Source organism: Tamandua tetradactyla, chromosome 17, assembly GCF_023851605.1.
Source record: "Tamandua tetradactyla isolate mTamTet1 chromosome 17, mTamTet1.pri, whole genome shotgun sequence".
Classification (NCBI taxonomy): Eukaryota; Metazoa; Chordata; class Mammalia; order Pilosa; family Myrmecophagidae; genus Tamandua; species Tamandua tetradactyla.
Window position 1 is genome coordinate 41,664,008 of NC_135343.1, and position 21,478 is coordinate 41,685,485.

General features: G+C 40.0%; 1 pseudogene; it reads right to left on the bottom strand.

Annotated features, from left to right (window-relative positions):
* Positions 1 to 16,448: 16,448 nt before the first annotated feature.
* Positions 16,449 to 19,036, bottom strand: LOC143661140 (serine/threonine-protein kinase ULK2 pseudogene; annotated as a pseudogene).
* Positions 19,037 to 21,478: the final 2,442 nt, after the last annotated feature.

The following is a 21,478-nucleotide window of genomic DNA, read 5'->3' on the forward strand; positions in this document are numbered from 1 at the left end:
AAACTGCTTTAATATTCATTTCAGGGCCTATTTGCAGTATTCTCTACACTGATCATTGAGTAGCACTAAATTTTGTAGGACTGCAAGAATTCTGTATAATCATTCTCTTCTCTGACATTGGATAGATTTTCTGACCATACCATATTTACTGACATTAATCATATCCCTAAACAATTTGAAATATATTTCTTAAAACTGATACATATTCCTTATATATGATGAATTTTGGTTCCCTAGTAAAACTTTGGGGCACAAGCTTTGCTTCTTCTGATCTGCAGTAATGTCGACCATAGTGTCTTCTGCAAAGGAACCCCTTAAATGTTTGCTAATCCATACAACTCCCTTAGGTTTCCCTAGAAGGGAGGGAGTAAAACTGGAAGGAATGGGGGGAAAATGTTCCTGCCAGCAGAGGACAGGAACTGGTTGAATCAGCCTGGTTGAATCACTGCTCTGCTACTTTGCCAGTTGTTTGACTTCTCTAGTGGGGTCATTGTGAGGATTCAGGGAGCCAGTTCACATTCCAGTGTCTGATCTGATGTTAGCAATGTTTATTAAGTGGCAATGCTAATAGTCAAAAAACATGAAATAATGTTCAACCATCTCAGTAGGACAGCCAGGGAATGCAAATTAAATCAATAATGGAAAACTACTTTTGGCCTATAGCTTGCCAAAATTTTAAGACTTAAAATTCAGTGCTGGGTGCAATGGTGGCTCAGTGGCAGAATTCTCGCCTTCCGTGTCGGCGACCTGGGTTTGTTTCCCGGTGCCTGCCCATGTTAAAAAAAAAAAAAAAATTCAGTGCTGGTAAAGATGTAGGAAAGAGGGCATTGTTATAAGCTGCTGGGAAGAATATAATTGCTATGACATTTTATTAGAACTAATCTGATGAATTTATTAAAAATTATGTAAATAAACACACGTGCTTTGAGCCAGCAACCCTACTTTTAAAAATCTATCCTTCAGAAGAAATAGAGGCATCATTACACAGGATATATGTAAGGTGGATGTTTAGTGCAGTCTTGTTTGTAAAAATAAAAATAAAACATATGGAATGTCCACCAATAAAGAAATGGTAGAATAAATTTATGTATACCTATACTATAGAATATCATGCAGCTATTAAAATAGTAAGTTATATGTTGCTTTAGAAAACACATATGATAAAAGTGTTAATGATAAAAGTGGGTGACAAACTGGAAGCCTGAGGGCAAGGAATTTTTGTCTGTTTTCTTCTCTCCTATATCCCCAGCACACAAAGAACAGTTCCTGGAAAATAGTAGGTGCTTCCTAAGTATTTGTTGAATTGAATTACTGTCCTTGTTTTAAACATGTCGTTATGTAAATCTGTCCATATATTGAAAAGTAGTAGCTAGGTCTGTATGATTGCTCTGCAATGATGTAAAGAAAAAATCTAATTACAAATAATATTTATAGTATGGTGGTAGGAATTTAGCACATCTGGACATTTCCCATGTCCTGACCCCCATATTTCCTTCCATTAGGCACACACATGCTCACGTGGCTGAACCCACTCAGAGAGAGTGCATAATACTGCTCATTTTCCTAAATAGAAAGAAGATATTTGTAGGCATGAAAAAATTCCAATACCTTAAATTTTAAAAATGCAATGAGATGATTTCCTGCAAATAATATCTGACTTGGCTCCAAGCATCTGTCAGGATCAGATGACTGACTTGGCAGTGTGACCATTATTTTCTTGCTCTTCCTGTTTTATGTTTTACAAATTGTCATCTTGTGTAATCACTGTAAAAGCTGACAAATAAGAAGCAATAAGCAGTGGAATAGATTGTGCACCATAAAGGAAAATCAAAGCACAATTCTCAAACGGTGAGGCTGACTACAAAACAAAGCACAATCCTCAAATTCCACAAGATAAAACTGTCACCAAGAGTAAAGTACAATAATACTGTCTGAAAAGACTGAAAAGTGTAAATGAGAGTATGGGAAGTTACACAATCAGACTAGGAGGCAGCACATATATTTTTATCTTTTTCTTGAGGGTGAAAGATGTTATTAAATCATTAGATTCAGAAAATCTGACCAGCATTTTATGGAAAATAATGCGCAGGGAATTTCCCCTCCTTCCTTAACTGGTTCTATATGTGACACATAGACATTCCAAAGGTTGGATTTGAATCTGGGTTTCAAGGAGTGTCTGAGTACAGCAGAATTCAGGTACTGGGCAGCCAGCCAACATTGGGTTATGAGTCAGGGCATGGGGACGGTGTGTGAGGGGGTCTGTCTTAGGAACCCAACAATACTTGGTCTAACGGGTACTGTATTACTTATCTATGACTGCGTAACAAATGACCCCCAAACTTAACAGCTTAAAACAGCAAACATTTATTATTTTGCAGGTTCTGGGTGGGGGTGGGGGGTTTCCCATGGAGTGCAAAAGGGTTTAGCTGAGTGGTTCTAGCTCAGGGTATCTCATGAGGTTGCACTCAAACCGTTGACCAGGGCTGCAGTCATCTCAAGGCCTCAGTTGGAGGCCTTGGAGTCTGCTTTGGAGTCTGCTTCCAAACTCACTCACGTGATGGTTGGCAGGCCTCAGTTTCTCTCTGAGTGTTGGCTGGAAGCTTCAGTTCCTTGCCATGTGGGCCTCATTACACAACATGGCACAGATACAAGAACGACAGAGAAAACATGCACCCAAACCAGAAATCACAGTCTTTATAACCTCATCACAGAAGTTGCGTGCCTTCTGCCCTATGCCCTTGGACACAGAGGCCAATGCTAGTGCCATGTGGGAGCGTACCACACAAGGGGGTAAAAGTTAGAAAGCACCTTGGAGGCTGGATACCACAGGTAGAAAGGCATTTATTAGGGTCAGTCTTCCTAGGAAATGTCAGATCAAATCTGAAATCTTTCTAATAAGGAAGTCCAGAAGCATAAGCATATTTTTGTTTGAACAAACAGCATTCTTCATGAACACTGCCCTACAGATATTTAAAACAGGGGTCAATAAACAATATCTTCTGGCCAAATCTGACTCTCCACCTTCTTCTGTATGGCCTATGAGCTAAGATTACTTTTACATTTTAAAATGGTTGGAAAAAAAAGAATGTATTTTATGAGGTAAAAATTACATGAAATTCAAATTTCATTGCCGCAAATAAAGTTTTCTTGGAACGCAGCTTTAGACATTATTCTAGATATTGTTTATAGCTTCTTTCATAAAAATTAACAGAGTTGAGTAGTTACAACAGAGACTGTTATAAAATATTTACTATTTGCTCCTCTACATAAAAAGCTTGCCAATCCTGGATTTAAAAGAATACTTAATGTCCTTCTTTCTTTCTTTCTTTCTTTTTTTTTTGGCATGGGCAGGCACAGGGAATCAAACCTGGGTCTCCAGCATGGCAAGCAAGAATTCTGTCACACTAAGCTGCCATCACACCACCCTATCCTTATTTCTTATAACTGGTAAAAGAATATGAAAAATGTTCTATTGATAATAGAATAAGTCTAAGAGATTATATTTGTGTACTGAAATAGTAATATTATGTCAAATTTTATAGGCTTTCTGATATTGCTTCATTCATTTAGCATATATCAAATTCAGATATTTAACGAACAAGTGTATACTGGGATGCATTACCAAGCACTTTCCGTATTTAAAGCAAATTCTCTTCATTTGGTGAGTGCCACAATCTTAAAATTGCCATCTATTTTATGTAAACTATTAAAGAACTTTTTCTTAACCAATATATATTATATTCTGATTTTTCAGAATATAATAAGGAAACAAATAAAACTATCCATAGTTTCACCTACCCCGTGGATAATCACTATTATTTTAGCATATATCCTTCCATCTCTTCATATAAGTATACAGATATATGTATGCATGTTTATGTATGTGTGTGTGAATGTGTGTGTATATTACAAACAAATATTCTCTGAAGTACCCGCCCTTTGAGATTTAGATAAAATTAGTTTGAGATCTCTTTCTTTTATGTCAAACTGCCCCACCACAAAAGTTGTACCAATTTTGGCTTCTATAAACCTGTCATAACAATTTCACATTTTCAGAACACTGAAAACTGTTATTCTTTTTAAGCTGTTGAAAAACTGATAAGAGAAAAATGTTTTACTTCATGGATTCTTCACTGAGCATAGATATTTTAAAAAATTCCGTGATGCTCCCTGAGCATTGTAGCCTGAGAGCAGAGTGAGCTGGGCTCTATATTAGTGAAAATGTTGAGGAAATGAAAATAGTGTTTTAAGCATTAGTTATATGATATTAACAGTTTATAACTGATGTCTGTGTTATTTCTGAGCACGTGGTGAGGAGTAACTGAAGAGAAAGGTGGATGTCACCTACTATTTTTATTAGTCCTGTCAAGTCTTTCACTAAAACATATATAATGTAAGTAGATAACTTTATTAATAAGAGTCGAGTTTGTAATATTGCCTCTAAAATATTAAACCAATGTCTCATAAACCCTGTTTAAACAGAACACCAATTTCACAAGAAATATTAGGTATCCCATGAAAAAATCATCTGTAGTAAAATAGCTTTGGGAAATTCGAATAGTAGGACTTTCCAGAGCCTTTAGTTTGATACAGTGCCTTTTGCATTTCTAAAAATATAATATGGTATGTAATGTTTCCCAAATGTTTTTTTGACTGTCAGAACTCTTTTCTCAGAAGTAATGTTAATCTCACAATGGGCACTTGTGTTCTATAAGCACATTTTGAAAAATACTGCATTAGATACATAACAGAATACTGCCTGTTGCATATTACTTGCTAAGGGTATTGACCAGTGTGCTGGTTTGAAAGGATGTATGTCCCCTAGAAAAACCGTGTTTCAATCAAAATCCCATTTCGTAAAGGCAGAATAAATCCCTATTCAATACTGTTTATGTTTGAATCTGTAATTAGATCATCTCCCAGGAGATGTGACTCAATCAAGAGTGGCTGTTAAACTGGATTAGGTGGAGATGTGTCTCCACCCATTCGGGTGGGTCTTGATTAGTTTACTGGAGTCCTACTAAAAGAGGAAACATTTTGGAGAAAGGGAGATTCTGAGAGAGAAGAACGACGTAGCCGGGAGAAGCAGAGAGCCCTTTGAAGCAAAGCCAGCGACCTTTGAAGATGAAGAAGGAAAATGCCTCCCGGGGAGCTTCATGAAAGGAAGCCAGGAGAGAAAGCTAGCAGATGATGCCGGGTTCACCACATGCCTTTCCAGATGGGAAAGAAACCCTGACCCTGTTCGCCATGTGCCTTCTCACTTGAGAGAGAAACGCTGAACGTCATCGGCCTTCTTGAACCAAAGTATCTTTCCCTGGATGCTTTTGATTGGACATTTCTATAGACTTGTTTTAATTGGGACATTATCTCGGCCTTAGAACTGTAAACTACCAACTTATTAAATTCCCCTTTTTAAAAGCCATTCTATTTCTGGTATATTGCATTCCGGCAGGCAGCAAACTAGAACAAACAGAATCACACTATCTGCCATTAATTTGAGAAAAAAAACCACACACATGCACACAGAATCAACCATTACTTTGTTCTAATTATGTGCAATGTACTCAGGGGCAGTGGCCTCCTGCCCAGTGTGGACCCCTCTTCTCCCTCCTCTGGTGGTGAGGGGGCGGGGGTGGGCTTGGGGCAGAAAGGACAATAGAGGCAGCAGACAGTCGCTGTCCTCAGTAGCTAAAGCCCACTCAGGAAAGGCCCCAGGAATATGAGTCCCTTGTCTCCCAGGCCAGGGTTTCTTTCTTACAGCAATGGAGGGAGGTGTGGCGGCAACATAAATTTATGAACACCTGGTTGTGACCACATAAGGGGGAGAAAAAGAGGACAAAAGAAAACATCTGGCTCGTGACATGAAACATTCCCTTTTATTCACCCCACTTTCACAGCAACAGAACCATCCCCTTACTTATTTGCCCTGAGTGTCTGGCCTGGCCAGTTCCATGAAGTCTTGGTGAGGTTGCTGAATATAGTGCTACAGTTGGCTGTCACAAAAGTTGAAAGTAGTTTGCAGATGAGCCAGCTGATGGCAGGGTGCTAGAGAGATTGCCTGTGAATCCCATCGTTGGGGACTGAGGGCTGCCCAGGTTCTCGTGCATTCTGAGGCATGGCTGTTGTATTTCAATTATGCAAGCTATCCAGTACCCTTCAAATAAATAGTTTTTTATTGCTTGAGTAAGTCAGAGTCAGCTTTCCTTCCTGGCAACCTGATGACAATAATGGTGTCAGGAGGGGATGTTTATATACATATACATAGCAGAGAACATACACCCCCTTTTTTTCTCATTTTTTTTAACCTTTGTTCCCCCTATTATTTGTTTGTTTTTTATCCATATGTTTACTCATCTGTCCATCTCGTAGATAAAAGGAGTATCAGGCACAAGGTTTTCACAATCACACAGTCACATTGCAAAAGCTATATCGTTATACAATCATCTTCAAGAAACATGGCTACTGGAACACAGCTCTACAGTTACAGGTACTTCCCTTTAACCGCTCTAACACACTGTAAACTAAAAAGGGGAGATCTATATAATGTGTAAGAACAATTCCTAGGCTAACTTCTTGACTCTGAAATCTCTCAGCCACTGACACTTTATTTTGTCTCGTTTCTCTTTTCCCCCTTTTGGTCGAGAAGGTTTTCTCAATCCCTTGATGCTGAGTCCCAGCTCATTGTAGGATTTCTGTCCCACATTGCCAGGGAGGTTTATACCCCTGGGAGTCATGTCGCATGTAGACAGGGGTAGGGCAATAAGTTTTCTTGCTGTGTTGGTTGACAGAGAGAGGCCACAACTGAGCAGCAAAAGAGGTTCTCTGGGAGTGACTCTGAGGCCTAATTTTAAGTAGGCTTAGCCTATCCTTTGTGAGGATAAGTTTCATGGGAACAAACCACAAGATTGAGAGCTCGGCCTATTGATTTGGTTGTCTCCACTGCTTGTGAGAATATCAGGAATTCTCCAAATGGGGAAGTTGAATTTTCCCCCTTTCTCCCCATTCCCCCAAGGGGCTTTGCAAATACTTCTTTATTCACTATTCAAATCACTCTGGGATTTATCAGGGCATCACACTGACTGGACAAACCTACAAAATCTCATGCCCTATTCTAGGTTCCATGTACTTATGGTGTTCAATTAAACTGTCCATATAAGTTAAATTAGAAATGCACTGGTCAAAATATAAATTTTGTACCAAATAAACATTTCTTTCTTCAGTCTCACATAGAAGTTGAAGTTTTAAAATATGAATGACCATCTACTTACAACATCCTGCAATATTGACATTCCTTTGTTCTTCCTCATGCAAAAACATTTTTAATTTGTACATTTAGTCACTATCATTGTCCACTCTAGGCATTCCCGGATTATACCATCTCAGTCTTTATTGGCTATCTTTCTTTCTGGTTTCATATGTGCCCCCAGCCCTCCTCGCTCTATCATTCTCACATTCAGCTGCATTCAGTATACACCCAAATTTAACAGAAACATTTGTTTTCATTTTTCTTGTCTCTATTTCCCACAGTGAATAATGAATATGTATTACTTTTACACTGTGAAATGGGAAGGACAATAAAGCTATTTCTATAATAGGATCAGAGACAGAAGATGGAAGCAGGTACCTTGGATGTGTCATTTACCACAATTGAGTCCTTAGTTTAGATCTAATTTTTCCTGGGAGTTAAGGAAAAAAGTTTGAGACAGAAAACATATGGTTATTAAATCTGATAAAAAGAAGCAAACACATTTTTCCAAAGACACAATTTTTTTCCTGGAACTGAATTTAAGGAGAAATTTTGTATGTGTGTGGGTTTTCGTATGAAGTACACTGAGTAACTTAATTAATATTATCTTGAAATGTGGTTTTGCGAAAACAGAATGTTCTTCAAATGGATTTTTTATGCTAGTGTGCATAAAAGATCTTAATTTTTATAAAAACTAAGATCCTAACATTAAATCTTAGCATAGTGAGAACATTTCTGCAAGAGTCCAAAATAGTAAGATCAAGTTAAGTTTCACCTGCAGATGTTACTTAATGTAACTGGTTGGAAGCTGTTATATAATCCCAGAAAAGGCAGTGTTCTTTCAATGCATTCCTGTGGGTACAGACTTGTTGGCGGGCCCTTTTGGTTAGGTTATTTCCATTTTAGATGTGACCCACGCCATTCAAGGTGGGTCTTAATCCCTTTACTGGAGTCCTTTATAAGAGGATAAAGGACAGAAAAAACCAAGTAAGCTCAGAGAGAAAAGCCCCGGAGAAGCTAAGAGAGGACCCACAGAGGAAGCCACTGGAACCAGAAACTCATAGCAATGATTTATGATTCTTAGGCTGTAAAAATGTTCCAATTAAGGCATGAACGGATGATACTTGGACTCTGAAGACAGGTTGCTGTCATCTGGGACACCTCTGTCACATAGGAAGGCACATGGCTAGTACCTGCTTGTTCTTCACTAATTTACTTCCTGTATCTATACATTTCCCCATTCTGGACATTTCATATGAACAATATCATCATGATATCTGGTCTTTAGTGACTGGTTTATTTCATTTATCCCCATGCTTTCAGTGTTCATCTATGTTGTAGCATATATGAATACATCATTCCTTTTTAAGGCTGAATGATACTCCATTGTATGTGTTATAGCACATTATATTTATCCATTTGTCTATTGAAGGCCATGTGGGTTGTTTTCACTTTTTGTCTATTATGAATAATGCGGCTCTATCAACATTCATGTACAAGTTTTTGTGCGTACTTATGTTATTTGCAATACTCCTAGAAGACTCAGATCTAGCAGCTCGGTTGTAAGAACCAACGCATTCCAGCTGATTGCTTCCATCTCTGTCTCTGACCCTCTTTGTAAAAATAGCTTTATTATCCTTTCATTTCAAAATAGTAATACATATTTATTCTTCACTGTTGGAAATATAGAAAAGAAAAATGAAAAAGAAATTAGACTCTTGTTACTTTTAAAATCTTGGCATATATTCTCTGATTATAGTTTGTTCCCACCTCCAAACCCAGATATGGTTATTCGCTTGTCAGGAAGGAAAATTAACTATAACTGTCATAAGCAATAAAAAAGTATTAGAAGGATATGGAGGAACTTTCATAATTCGGTCCTCATAGTACGCTGGAATCTTGGCAACTCTCAGCCTTTCCCAGTGGAATTCACAATCTTTTGAGTTCGCCATGGGCTGAATCATCTTCAAGCACCTTTGTCCCTGGATGGCTACATTCTCGATCCAGAATCCCAGGAAAGGTGCTTATTGACCAGCAAGGACGCTGTATTAGGCAGTCCCACTAAGACTCTAAGGAATGTGATAGGGACAGACACCCAGCCCAACGGAGTGTATGTGTGCATGGGAGGAGGAGATAAAAACAAGAGAAAAATAATGGGCAGTTTGAAACAACAGATATCTACAGTACCACCATATCTATAGAGAGCAGTCTTTAAAATACTTAATATTTCTCAGTTTTCTATGTCCTTTATATTCCCTTAAATATTTAGTTTTCAAATGAAAATATCAAATGCACACAGAAGAGTGCACAAATCTAAGTGTACCAGTTGATAAATGATCACAGTGTAACTACCATCAATATCAAGAAATAAAATATCAGCATCCCAGCAGTCCCTCTAATGCACTTAATCATTATTCACTTTTCCTTCCCAGAGGACCCACCTGATCTCTAACATTGTGGATGAGTTTTTGCCTGTTTTTCAACTTCATATGAATGGAATAATATAGAATCAATTATTTTATATGGCTTCTTTTGATCCACATATTTGTGAGATTCATCCATGTCACTGTGTTTATTAGTTGGCCATTCATGCTTATGCTAGATATTTCTTTATTTGAATAAAGACCCCAAAATTTATTTATTCTTTTTATTCTTGATAAAAATTGGACTATTTTCACTTTGGGGCTCTTAAAAGTAATATAGTTATGAACTCTTTATACCTGTTTTTTGGTGAATATATAGACACAGTTTCAAATGTTCAACTTTAGTAAAGATTGCCAAACACCTTTCCAAAATGGTTTTACTAATTTACATCCCTTCCAGCAGTATACAAGAATTCCAGTTTCTTTGCATTCTAGCCAACATTTGAGATTGCCAAACTTTTAGATGCTAGTCACTCCGGTGTGTGATTAGTGCTATCTCATAGAAGTTTCAATTTATGTCATGGTTTTAAATTGCATTTCCATAGTGACTAATGAGAATGAGCATTTTCTCATAGTTTTAATGGGCTTTTAGGATACCTTCTTTTGTGAAATACCTGTTGTGTGTCTTTTGTCTATTTTTAAAATTTGATCATCTATGTTTTTCTTATGGATTTGTAAGAATTCTTTTTATATTCTGGATATGATTCCTCTGTTGGCTAAGTCTATTGCAAATACCTCTTCCCACACTGTAGCTTGCATTTTCACTGCCTTAATGATGTGCTTTGATGCGCAAAAGTTTCAGAATGTTAATGTAATTTAAAATTTTAATGTTTTATTTTATGTTGCTCTTTGCCTGAGTTCTTAAATATATTTTCTACATTTATATCTCAAAACCTTTTGGTTTTTCCTTCCATATTTAGATATATATTCCATTTGGAATCGATCTTCATCACATTTTTATGCATTTAAAAAAAAGGCATAATTTCTATACAGTAAGGTACAGCAAGTTTGTATACAATAAAACAACGAATCCTGTGAGTTTTTACAAACACATACAACTGTATAACTATCACCACAACACTGTATAGAATAATTCTATCATCCCCTCAAAGATCCTCATGTTTTAGGCTGACCCGTTTCCCCTTTCCCAGACCCAGAGAAGCATTGATCTCTTTGCTATCTCTAGTTTTGCCTTGTCCAGAATGTTCATATAAATGGAATCATGCAGTATGTAACTTTTTGAAGCTTACTTTCTTCAGTTATAATACAATTGAGAGTCATCCATATTCATGTGACTATCAGTAAGCTAATTATTTTTTATTGCCAAGTAACCATCCAATGTATGGATATACTGTGGTTTATTTACCCATTCACCAGTTGAAAGAGGTTTTTTCTAGTTTGGGACATTTACAAATAAAGGCACTGCAGACGTTCATGTACGAGTTTTTGTGTGAACTTTACTTTTCATTTTCCCTAAGTGAAAACGTAGATGTGGGGTTACTAGATGACATGGTAAGGATGATTTAACTTTATAAGAAAATGCTAAACTGTTTTCTAAAGTGACCATACCATTTTACATTTCTACCGGCAATATGAGTGCTCCAGTTGCTTTCCATCCATGCCAGCCCTTGGCATTGACTATTTTAAAATTTTAGCTGTTCTGGTATGTGTGAAGCGGCATCTCACTGAAGGTTTAATTTGCATTTCTCTGATGACTTTTGCCTTTTTTTTTTTTTAACATGGGCAGGCACCGGGAATTGAACCTGGGTCCTCTGGCATGGCAGGCAAGCATCCTTGCCTGCTGAGCCACCATGGCCCACTCTGATGACTTTTGATGTTGAGTGTACTTTCATGTGCTTATTTGCCATTTGTATATCTCTGTTGATGGGTATATTAGTTTCCTATTGCTATTGTAACAAATTACCACAAAGTTAGGTACAACAACACAGATATATTCTTTTATAGTCAGTAGGTCAGAAATCCTAAAACCAAGTGTTGACAGGGCAGCATTCCTTCTGGAAGCTCCAGTGGAAAGTCCGTGTCCTTGCCTTTTCTTTCTTTTAGGGGCCACCTGCATTTTTTTTGACTCATGATTCTATCCTCTGTCTTCAAAGCTAGTCATTTAGCATTTTACTGTCTCTCTCTCTGCCCCAAGCATCACATCAACCTTTTCTGACTCTGAGCCTCCTGCCTTCCATTTATAAAAACTCTTATGATTCCATTGAGCCCACTTGGATAATCCAGGATAACTGCACTCCCTCCCTCTCCCATCTCAAAATCTTAACTCATTTGTACTTGAAAAGTCTGTTTTGTAATGTAAGGGAACACATTCATAAATTTCAGGGACATCTTTGGGGTAGGGCCATTATTCAACCTACCACAAGATACCTGTTCAATTTTTCTGCCCATTCTTTTTGTATTGGCTGGCTTTATTTAATTACTGAGTTTTGAAAATTCTTTATATATTCTGGACACAGGTTCTTTATAGGCATTGTGATGTGCAAATATTTCCTCCCAATCTGTGCCTAATTTTTTCACTTTCTTAATGCGTCTTTTGAGGAGTGCAAGTTGTTAATTTTGATGAATTCTAATGTATCAATTTCTTTCTTTTATGAATCATGCTTTTACTGTTGTAGCTAAGATTCTATGAATTCTAATTTATCAATTTCTTTCTGACATGGATCATGCTTTTGCTGTTGCATCTAAGGAAATTTTGCCTAAACTAAAGTTATAAAGATGTTTTCCAATTTTTTTCTTCTAGACATTTTCTACTTTTAGGTTCTATAGGATCTATTATCAATTTCAGGTTAATTTGTATAAGTGTGAAGTATGAGGCTTTTACAGGACTTGGAATCTTGGATGAATAGTTAGACTCCATCAGCTGCAGTGGGGTTTGGTGGTGGGTGTCCTAGAGCTGCAGCAGCTCCTGGCCATAATGTTCCTTCCAGAGCTCTGTGGTTGCATTCAAGTATGTTAAAGCAATTAAACTGGAGGAAATGGACCTTGGTATTCCATATTCTTGATAAGTTTCATAGCCTCCTTGAACCTCATTTTTCCTTTCTGCAAAATGGAGATAAGGATTTGTACCTCGGACACACCGAGTAGGTGCTCTATGAACAGTTATATAGGAAAAGCCTTTGCAAATTGAGAGGAGAATTATATGCAAATTATTTCGCATTCTCAATTTGTGTTCTAGTGTGGATTTGCGGGACAGAGCCCTGGACTGGATCCTGGGGCACAGACAGGATGCTATCTCTGACTTTTTTCATCTGCTTTTTGGTAGCTTTTTTGTAGCCTCTCTCTTACGGCCTGCCTTTGTTGCCACACGGTGTTCCAGGTTCCTTTGAGATGGAGTTTGTGACAGGACAGGTTGGTTTTGCAGTTTGTGAAAACTCACTCTACAAATAAAAAGGTGGCAGCTGCAGCAGCAGTGGTCTCTGGTGTTGAGCAGAGCCTGTGCAACCTCTCAGACACCGGCAAGCAGAGAACCTGTTGGCTGGTGGGCAGGTGCCAGGCCCTGGCTGTTGGTGAATCAGGGGGGCCAAGGATCTGAACTGGTAAGTCTTAGCCATTAAAGGTTGCCGTAGCGTTCCAGTTTCCCTTTCCTTCAGTTTTGTTTTTACACGACATGCCCTCATGTTCTGCGTCTCTGCCATCACAAATCTGCTTTGTGTTGTTTAGTGGGTATCATGGAGGTACCTATATTGATTTTTTTTCCCTCAAGGAAACATAAAGCATTTATTATTACTGTAATCAAGGCAAAATCTCTTAAAACACTTAGCCTTGATGATGGAAGTGTGATCAGAACCATTAGCCAGGAATTTACAGTTCGTTTTTCTCCGCTGCTTCAGACGTCACTGGTTCACGCACTCCGTCTACCGCGAAACTCTATTGTACACGAGGAAGGAGAATGAACCTGGAAGTCACCGAACGATGGCCTGACCACTTCCCTCGTTGCCTGACTCCAGATCAATCACTTACCCTCTCTGAGCCTCTTATCCTGTGTTTAAAAAAGGGGGAGAGGGGCGGGCCACGGTGGCTCAGCAGACAGAGTTCTCTCCTGCCATGTTGGGGACCGGGTTCAGTTCCTGGTGCCTGCCCATGAAAATAGAAAAAGAAAGTTGTGGGGGAGGAGAGAGAAGAAACATACCCACTTAAGGACTAACTGGGATAGTGGTGATAACTGAGATAAATGAAATTGCACCCATAAACTCTGAAAAATCATACAGAGTACAGTGCTTATACCCCAGCAAGCAGCAAGAGGAATCCCTGCTCAGCACCCCCCACGCTCAGGCCCCCACGCTCAGGCCCCACGCTCAGCCCCCCACGCTCAGGCCCCACGCTCAGGCCCCCACGCTCAGCCCGCCACGCTCAGTCCGCCACGCTCAGGCCCCCACGCTCAGCCCCCCCACGCTCAGGCCCCCACGCTCAGCACGCCACGCTCAGCCCCCCCACGCTCAGGCCCCCACGCTCAGCCCGCCACGCTCAGCCCCCCACGCTCAGCCCCCCACGCTCAGGCCCCCACGCTCAGCCCGCCACGCTCAGGCCCCCACGCTCAGGCCCCCACGCTCAGCCCGCCACGCTCAGCCCGCCACGCTCAGGCCCCCACGCTCAGCACGCCACGCTAAGCCCCCCCACGCTCAGGCCCCCCCGCTCAGCCCCCCCACGCTCAGGCCCCCACGCTCAGGCCCCCACGCTCAGGCCCCCACGCTCAGGCCCCCACGCTCAGCCCGCCACGCTCAGCACGCCACGCTCAGCCTGCCTGACAGCTACCAAGAGCCTTCAATCCCCGGCAGATCAAAGGGTGACGGAACTAAATCTTCAAACTCACTAAGAAATTATCTGGCTTGACAAGTTCCTTCATATGAATTCGGCTGTACCCTAGAAGCACTTTGTCATTTTATTTTACCTTAATATGCATTTGTATAGACAATGATAAAAAGGCTATTACATGACGGTTCCATGGGCTTCACCTATTTTCAAGTTACAAATGAGAGGTGGAAACACTGTGTTAAAAACCTAAAGATATAAATATTGTATAAATAAAAGTTCCATGTTAACTGTTGGAATTTCATACAGACAAGTCAGGTAGAATTTACATTACTTTCTCGATTTAAAGGAAGCAAAACACAGGTTTTTGTTGATTGGTTTTCATTAGTACACTAAAATTAGTTTAATACCAAAGAGTATCTGTGCAGTTTGTTACAGTTCACATTATATCATCTAAAAAGATTCAAATAAAAGGCTTAAAAGCAGAGGACAGTTTATTTAAGTACTCAAGCAGATAAATAAAAGAAACAAAGTAATATACAATGTTGGAACCATTTCTGGAGGGTCCTTAACTGCCTGCATTCTCCACAAATAGCTGTTTGATGAACTGTCAGGATTAATAGTTAAAACAGTTTTTATTAACAGGTAAAAACACATCTGGCTGGAGCAAGCTGTCCATTTTCCTAAGAGAAAACTAACTTCATTTAAAAATAAATCTCATTTTTTCACTAACTTTGTATGGAAATGCCACATCACTAACAAGTCATTAGATCACCAGTTTTGTTTTTGCCCTATTACAATTCTTGAAAGGATTTTCTTGATTTATGTTATTTGTTCTAGCATTGCCGGAATAAACCTACCCTTGAATAAACCTAGAGACAGGTCACAGGAATAAATGTACATTCTGCATGCACATTTAAAAATACAATGAAAAGCAAACAACCAGCAACTCAAAATATTACTGACAAAATCTGTGATTGTAGATGAATAGGTAAAAAAAAATGCAAAGGTTCACATAAATACAAGTTTTTATCATTTAAAAGTCTGCTAGAGATTACATCTGCGTTCTGGAAAGGGTATATGTATATGTCAAGTAGAATTATTTCAAACAAGTCCATCCGTGCATCATTTAGTTTTAAATTGCAAAATCCAATACACAGGTGTTTTAATAAATTAATGCAATGTGAAATATTTTAGAAGATTAACATGTCCATGTTAGGTCAAACTGAAGACTTCAAAATGTCTTTCAAGAGCCATTTTTCACTTTTTCTTGAGCTATTTATTGGTGAACTGCTTTAGGAGATGTGCTCAGATTTAGACAAACTTAACCCAAATACCAAATTGTCTGGACAAGGCATAGACTCTTTCACTTCATACCTCAGTAAATCGCTAGTATTCTGAGACAGGCAGATTAATTTTCCTCATTCTCATCTGTGTGGCATTTCACACAGTGCTCTGGTGAATGAGGGAAGAGCCACTGACTTTATTTCACTCTTAATTATCCATTAGAATATCTGTTACTGATTGGGGGTGCGAGGGTAGTTCAGTGGTAGAATTCATGCCTGCCATGCAGGAGACCTGGGTTTGATTCCTGGCCCATGCACTTCCCAAAACAGAGAAACCAACAAAAATGAACAAATAAACAAACAAAAAAAATTCAACAAATGGTGCTGCAATAATGGGATCTCAAACGGAAAAAGAATGAAATGTGACCCCACCATACAGCATACAAAAAAAAAAAGAATACTGATTATTCTAGTTCTTAAAGTACATTATTTACCAAGTTCAAACTGAAAGCCAAGTGGAATACTCTTGCTTCTGTTTTCTCAAAGAAAAAGGGAAGGGACAACTTCTCCGATAAGGCAGATTTCCTACAAATACATGGTTTTTGGATAGTTTTTCCTTTCTGAAACTACCGTTTCCTGGGAATGGGGCAGCAAAATCCAGACTGTGAACCCGCATGCACAGCCTCCCTTTCCCACTCATTGGCCCACAGGACAAGCCGCCAGTCACGTGGTCCCGGGCCTGTAGCAGAGTGTCGACAATCTTCCAATACTAGGCTTAGAGTTATGAACATTTTCAATATCTGCAGGGCCCTGTAGAATTTTCGTTAGGACTTCCCAAAGAAGAGCTGCCTTAGGATAGTAATATGCAGTAGATTCAGTCTGCTGAAACATCTCATCCAGGGCTTCAGACTGAACCATGTCCTCAGCACAATTACAGATGAGCTTCTCTGCAGCCACATGTTGATTTCATCAATAAATCTGCTTGTCAGAGAAGAAGAGATTCAGTTTTCCTCTAAGTTTCTTGCACATGCTGATGCAGAATTTTTATCCTTCCTTCAGATTTTTGACAACTTGTTGCACAGTGGAGGTTGGGCTCAGTTTCCCGGACTTGATTTGGGCTTTGGCAAGATGCAAAGAAGTTGCAAGCAGCTGTGCCGCTTTCCTGTATAACTCCAGCTGTGCCTCTCACCCCTGGACTTTGCTCAGCTGGCTGATCTGGGCCACGACCACGGTCTCCTGGATCGGGTACATGGAAACCACAGATGTGCACAGCTCTCGGTTCCTGGTCCCCACAACTGTGAGGTCCAGCACACACTCAGTTTACAGCAACATCACACTCAGATGACACAGGTGTCTGGGTGTTCTTACTCCATCAGTGTCTCCTCAGGCACTTCGGGGGCTTTGAAGGTGATGAGCCCCTCTAAGCTGGGGGTGAAGCACCATAAGTTATGAGTCTCAGGTTGGGAGCCTGAGCATGGCCCGGGTGGTGAATCTACACACACCTGGCTACCGGCAGGGCAGGGTGGCCCCCAGAGCTGCTGGTTCCCCCGATGTTATTCTCATTCAAGGGAACATATGGGTGCAGCGGGAGCTGTGGCACTGTGTGGTGGAGACCCCACGGTGAATGAAACAGCCCTAGAACATGCCTCTGTTCCGACAGGAGGGGCCAGCAGCACATCACAGCCTCCTGCAGGAACTATACCCATTGTTCTGTATTTAACCTGTCCATGCTACCCTGATGTAGGTGACCACCTAAGGATGCCTTTATTGTTGATGTGATAATTTCCCAGTATTGACAGATCTGCCAAAGTCTGCCTTGTGCTGCTCAGATCACTGCCTCTCGCTTCCCTGTGCTAAGACACAGTGGGAGCACTCCCAGGGCTCACTCCTATCCTTGCACTGCCCTTCAGCTGACCCCTGACATGTAACCAAGGCCAACAGGTTGGAAGACGCTTGCGTTTTAGAGATTTTGAAGGGAGCTGTGGTCTTGGTTGGAGAGCCAATGATAGTTGGTAAAGGAGTTTTAAAGAACCAGTCAGGACTCAGTGGAGAGGATCCTTATGCTTGGTGGGAGAGGGCCCAAGGCTGCCCCACCGACTGGACTGAGGGGAGTAACTAAACCCAGCCCTGGCGTGCGATGGGCACACAGGGTCAGTGTGCTGCTTTCTGAGTTTCTCCTTGTTCTAGTAGATGCTGGTGAGGGTGGGGGTGCTCTGCAGTGTAGTCCCCAACAAGAGAGACTGTGCTGACTGAGCCTGTGGCACTGGAGAACTTGAGGAGCTCCTGCTCTTGGACTCATGGCCCTGCGAAGGCCCACAGCAGCACTGAGCCTGTTGCTCTGGGACGGCACCCACCAAAGGAGAAGGAGAGTAAGGTCTGGAGGAGCCCTTAGAATGCATTCATCCATCTGTTTGTGCTGTGTCTGCTGGAGCTGGGGAGCAGGACCCCAGTGAGAGGAAACCCACAGGGCTGGTGGCAGAACTTTGTACCTCTGCAGGTCTTGGACAACCATGTGGATCTGTGCCAGGAGATGTGAGGTTCTGCTCTATGAGCAGATAGTTCCTTATCTGAGTAGGAACTGGAATGGGTGCTGCTTCACTGTGAGGTAACACTGTAAACTGGCATTGCCCTCCACACACCAAGAATTCTTTTGAAGCACATCTGCCAGCAGTTCTCATTGGCATATTATATGAATGGTCTGACAAGATATTGTGTGGAACCAAAACAAAGTCATCCATGTCACAAGAAGAGTTCTTGCTACTAGTACTGGCAGAATCTTTGGTTAGTTATAGATAGCTGGGAGGGCCCAGTGGTGGGGAAGATAATTTTTCTTCCTGAAAAAGAAAGATGATGGAGAGACAAATCAACAAGATGCAGAGCTCCTCAGAAACTTCTAAAGAGAGAACCAGCATACATGGGGACTGGAACTGGGCAAGGTTTTTTTTTTAATGGAACTTGTTCAATAAAAGGATGACTAAAAAATGCTTCAAAGTCCATTCTATCTTTTGTAAGTTTCTATCTATCTATCTATCTACGTATTGTTTTTCTGATGCAAACTCAAAAAGAGATTAGCCCAATATGGTGATGTTTCTCTGGGAATACTAGGCACTAAGCTCCTGTTTGTCATAAAGTATCCTTGGGTCTTGAGGATTATTGGCTTGAAAAGGTGACTTCCAAACCAGACACGTATGTGTCACTATTTCTATGCTCCACAAGTCCGCCTTAGAATCAGAATGTTGTGACATTATGTTGATTTTTGATTCAAGAAAAGTTTTTATTGTGGAAAATTTCAAACATCCGTCAGCACTCATACCCAGTTTCAATAATTATAAATTCATGGCCACTGTATAACCGTGTACTTTCACCTTCACCCATATTTTTGAAGCATATTTCAGACTTCAAATCATTTAGCCCATAAATATTTCAATCAAATCTCTATGAGCTAAGAATTCTTGTGTGCATGTATTTTAACATGACCACAATACCATTTAAATGGACCTTGAAAATACTCTTAATTTCTTTTGGAGAAAGTATAAAAAATAAACTTACTGACTTGTATTTCTGTTCATAAAGGTTTAACTGCTACAACAGTTTTCTTCCTGTAGTAAACCAGAAAATCAGACAAAATATTTCTAACAATTGTTTTCAGACAGTGAGCAGCAGGCAAGGGAGGACTGTGAAATCTGAGAGGAGGGAACCCAACAAGGCTAGAAGTGTGGTTTTTCTATCTTACTCCCTGAAGGAGTTTCCAGCCCCGGGGCAGGGAAGAACTGAGACGGAGCCTAGTGGACTCACTGAATCGAAGTGGCAGAGATCAGAGTTTGGAGAGAGTGCAGTGGCTAGAATTTGCAGGGCTGAGAATGAGAGAGAGAGAGAGAGAATGCAGAACATCTAGATATCTGCACAGTGTTCTCAACAATCTTTGGCTGGATACTGAATTATGCACACGTGGGGCTAAACTCCAGGAGATCAGGGGAAAATGTAGCCATAGTATATTATATATGCAGACAAAGATTATCCTGATACAGAACTGACACCGTGAGAATCATTTAGAAGAAATGACCTCCTTTTAAATGACACTATGATATTGAGTCGTATAAAGTCAGGCAATACTGTATCCCTGTCTTTCAGGTTTATTTCTTAATGATTTTTAACAATTCTTGGATGGGAACAGAAAAATGTATTTCTCTCTACTCTTAATAATTTTTCAGTCTTTGAAATAAGAGTGTTTTCTATTTGCTCAGATCAGAAAATTTAATATAAGCTCTTTAAACCACCCCCCACCCCAAATTGTTATCAGCATTCCTCTTCCCAAAACCAATTGATTGATATTTAGCAACTTCATATGAAAGATCAATATGATTACTTTATCTTTTCTAACATACTAATTCTGGTGGGATCATTGGGTTTCTATATGGTTAATATTTGGCTTTCTCCCTGTGTACTTTATCCCTCTCCCTGCTCCTGCCCCAGTTCAGGGCTCCCCCCCCCCAACCCCCTTTGGTGTGTTATGGTTCTCAGAATATCTAGAATGATACATTTCTGAAAGCAGATAATAATGACATCCTGGTAATATCTGCTTTAATAATTTTCCACTTCAAAATCATCATTGCCACTTCCTTTCTATACATTCTTTTTTCTTTTTAACTTCTTTTTATTGTAGAGTATAACATATATACAAAGTAAATAAATATCAAACCTTTGTCTGATATGTGATTTCCAAATATTTTCTCCCATTGAGTTGGCTGCCTTTGCACCTTTTTGACAAAGTCTTTTGAGGTGCAGAAGCATTTGATATTGAGGAGTTCCCATTTATCTATTTTTTCTTTTGTTGCTTGTGCTTTGGGTGTAAAGTTTAGGAAGCTACCTCCTATTACTAGGTCTTGAAGATGTTTTCCTACATTTCCTTCTAGAAGCTTTATGATGCTAGTTCTTATAGTTAGGTGTTTGATCCACTTTGAGTAAATTTTTGTGTAGGGTGTAAGATAGGAGTCCTGTATCGTTCTTTTGTTTATTGATATCCAGTTCTTCCATGCCCATTTATGGAAAAGTCTATTTTGTCCAGGTTCAGAGGATTTGGGGTCTTGTTAGAAGTCAGTTGACCATAGATTTGGTGGTATATTTCTGCACTCTCTATTCTATTCCATTGGTCAATGCTTCTGTCTTTGTGCCAGTACCATGCTGTTTTGACCACTGTAGCTTTATAATAGGTTTTAAGGTCAGGAAGTGTTTGACCACTGTGGCCAAACTTCGGTCTTCTTTTTCAGGATGCTTTTAGCTATTCTGGGTCTCTTTCCTTTCCAGATGAATTTGCTAACTAGCTCTATCATATACATTTCTTGAATGATCATTCATATATTTACATATATGATAGAGCACGCCAACTGTTTTCCATGGAAAATTTTTGTCCTGGGGTTTTAGTTTGCTAAGTCTGCTGGAATGCAATAAACCAGAAATGGACTGGTTTTTGTAAAGGGGATTTGCTTAAAAATTCATAGTTCTTCAGCGGAAAGGAAGGTAGCTTTCATTTGAGTTCCTCTGTCACGTGGGGAGTCACAAGGTACCGTCTGCGGGGCTTCTCTCCCCACTTCTGGGTTCAAACAGCTTTCGGTGGGGTGGTTCCTTTCTGCTTCTCCAAATGTCTGGGTGTAAGCCGAGCTCCTTGGAGCTGTGCTGAGCTCTGCTGAGCTGTACTGAGCTGTTTCTCTTTCTTCTGACCTCTCCTTTTAAGCTTCACTCATTACAGAAGGCAT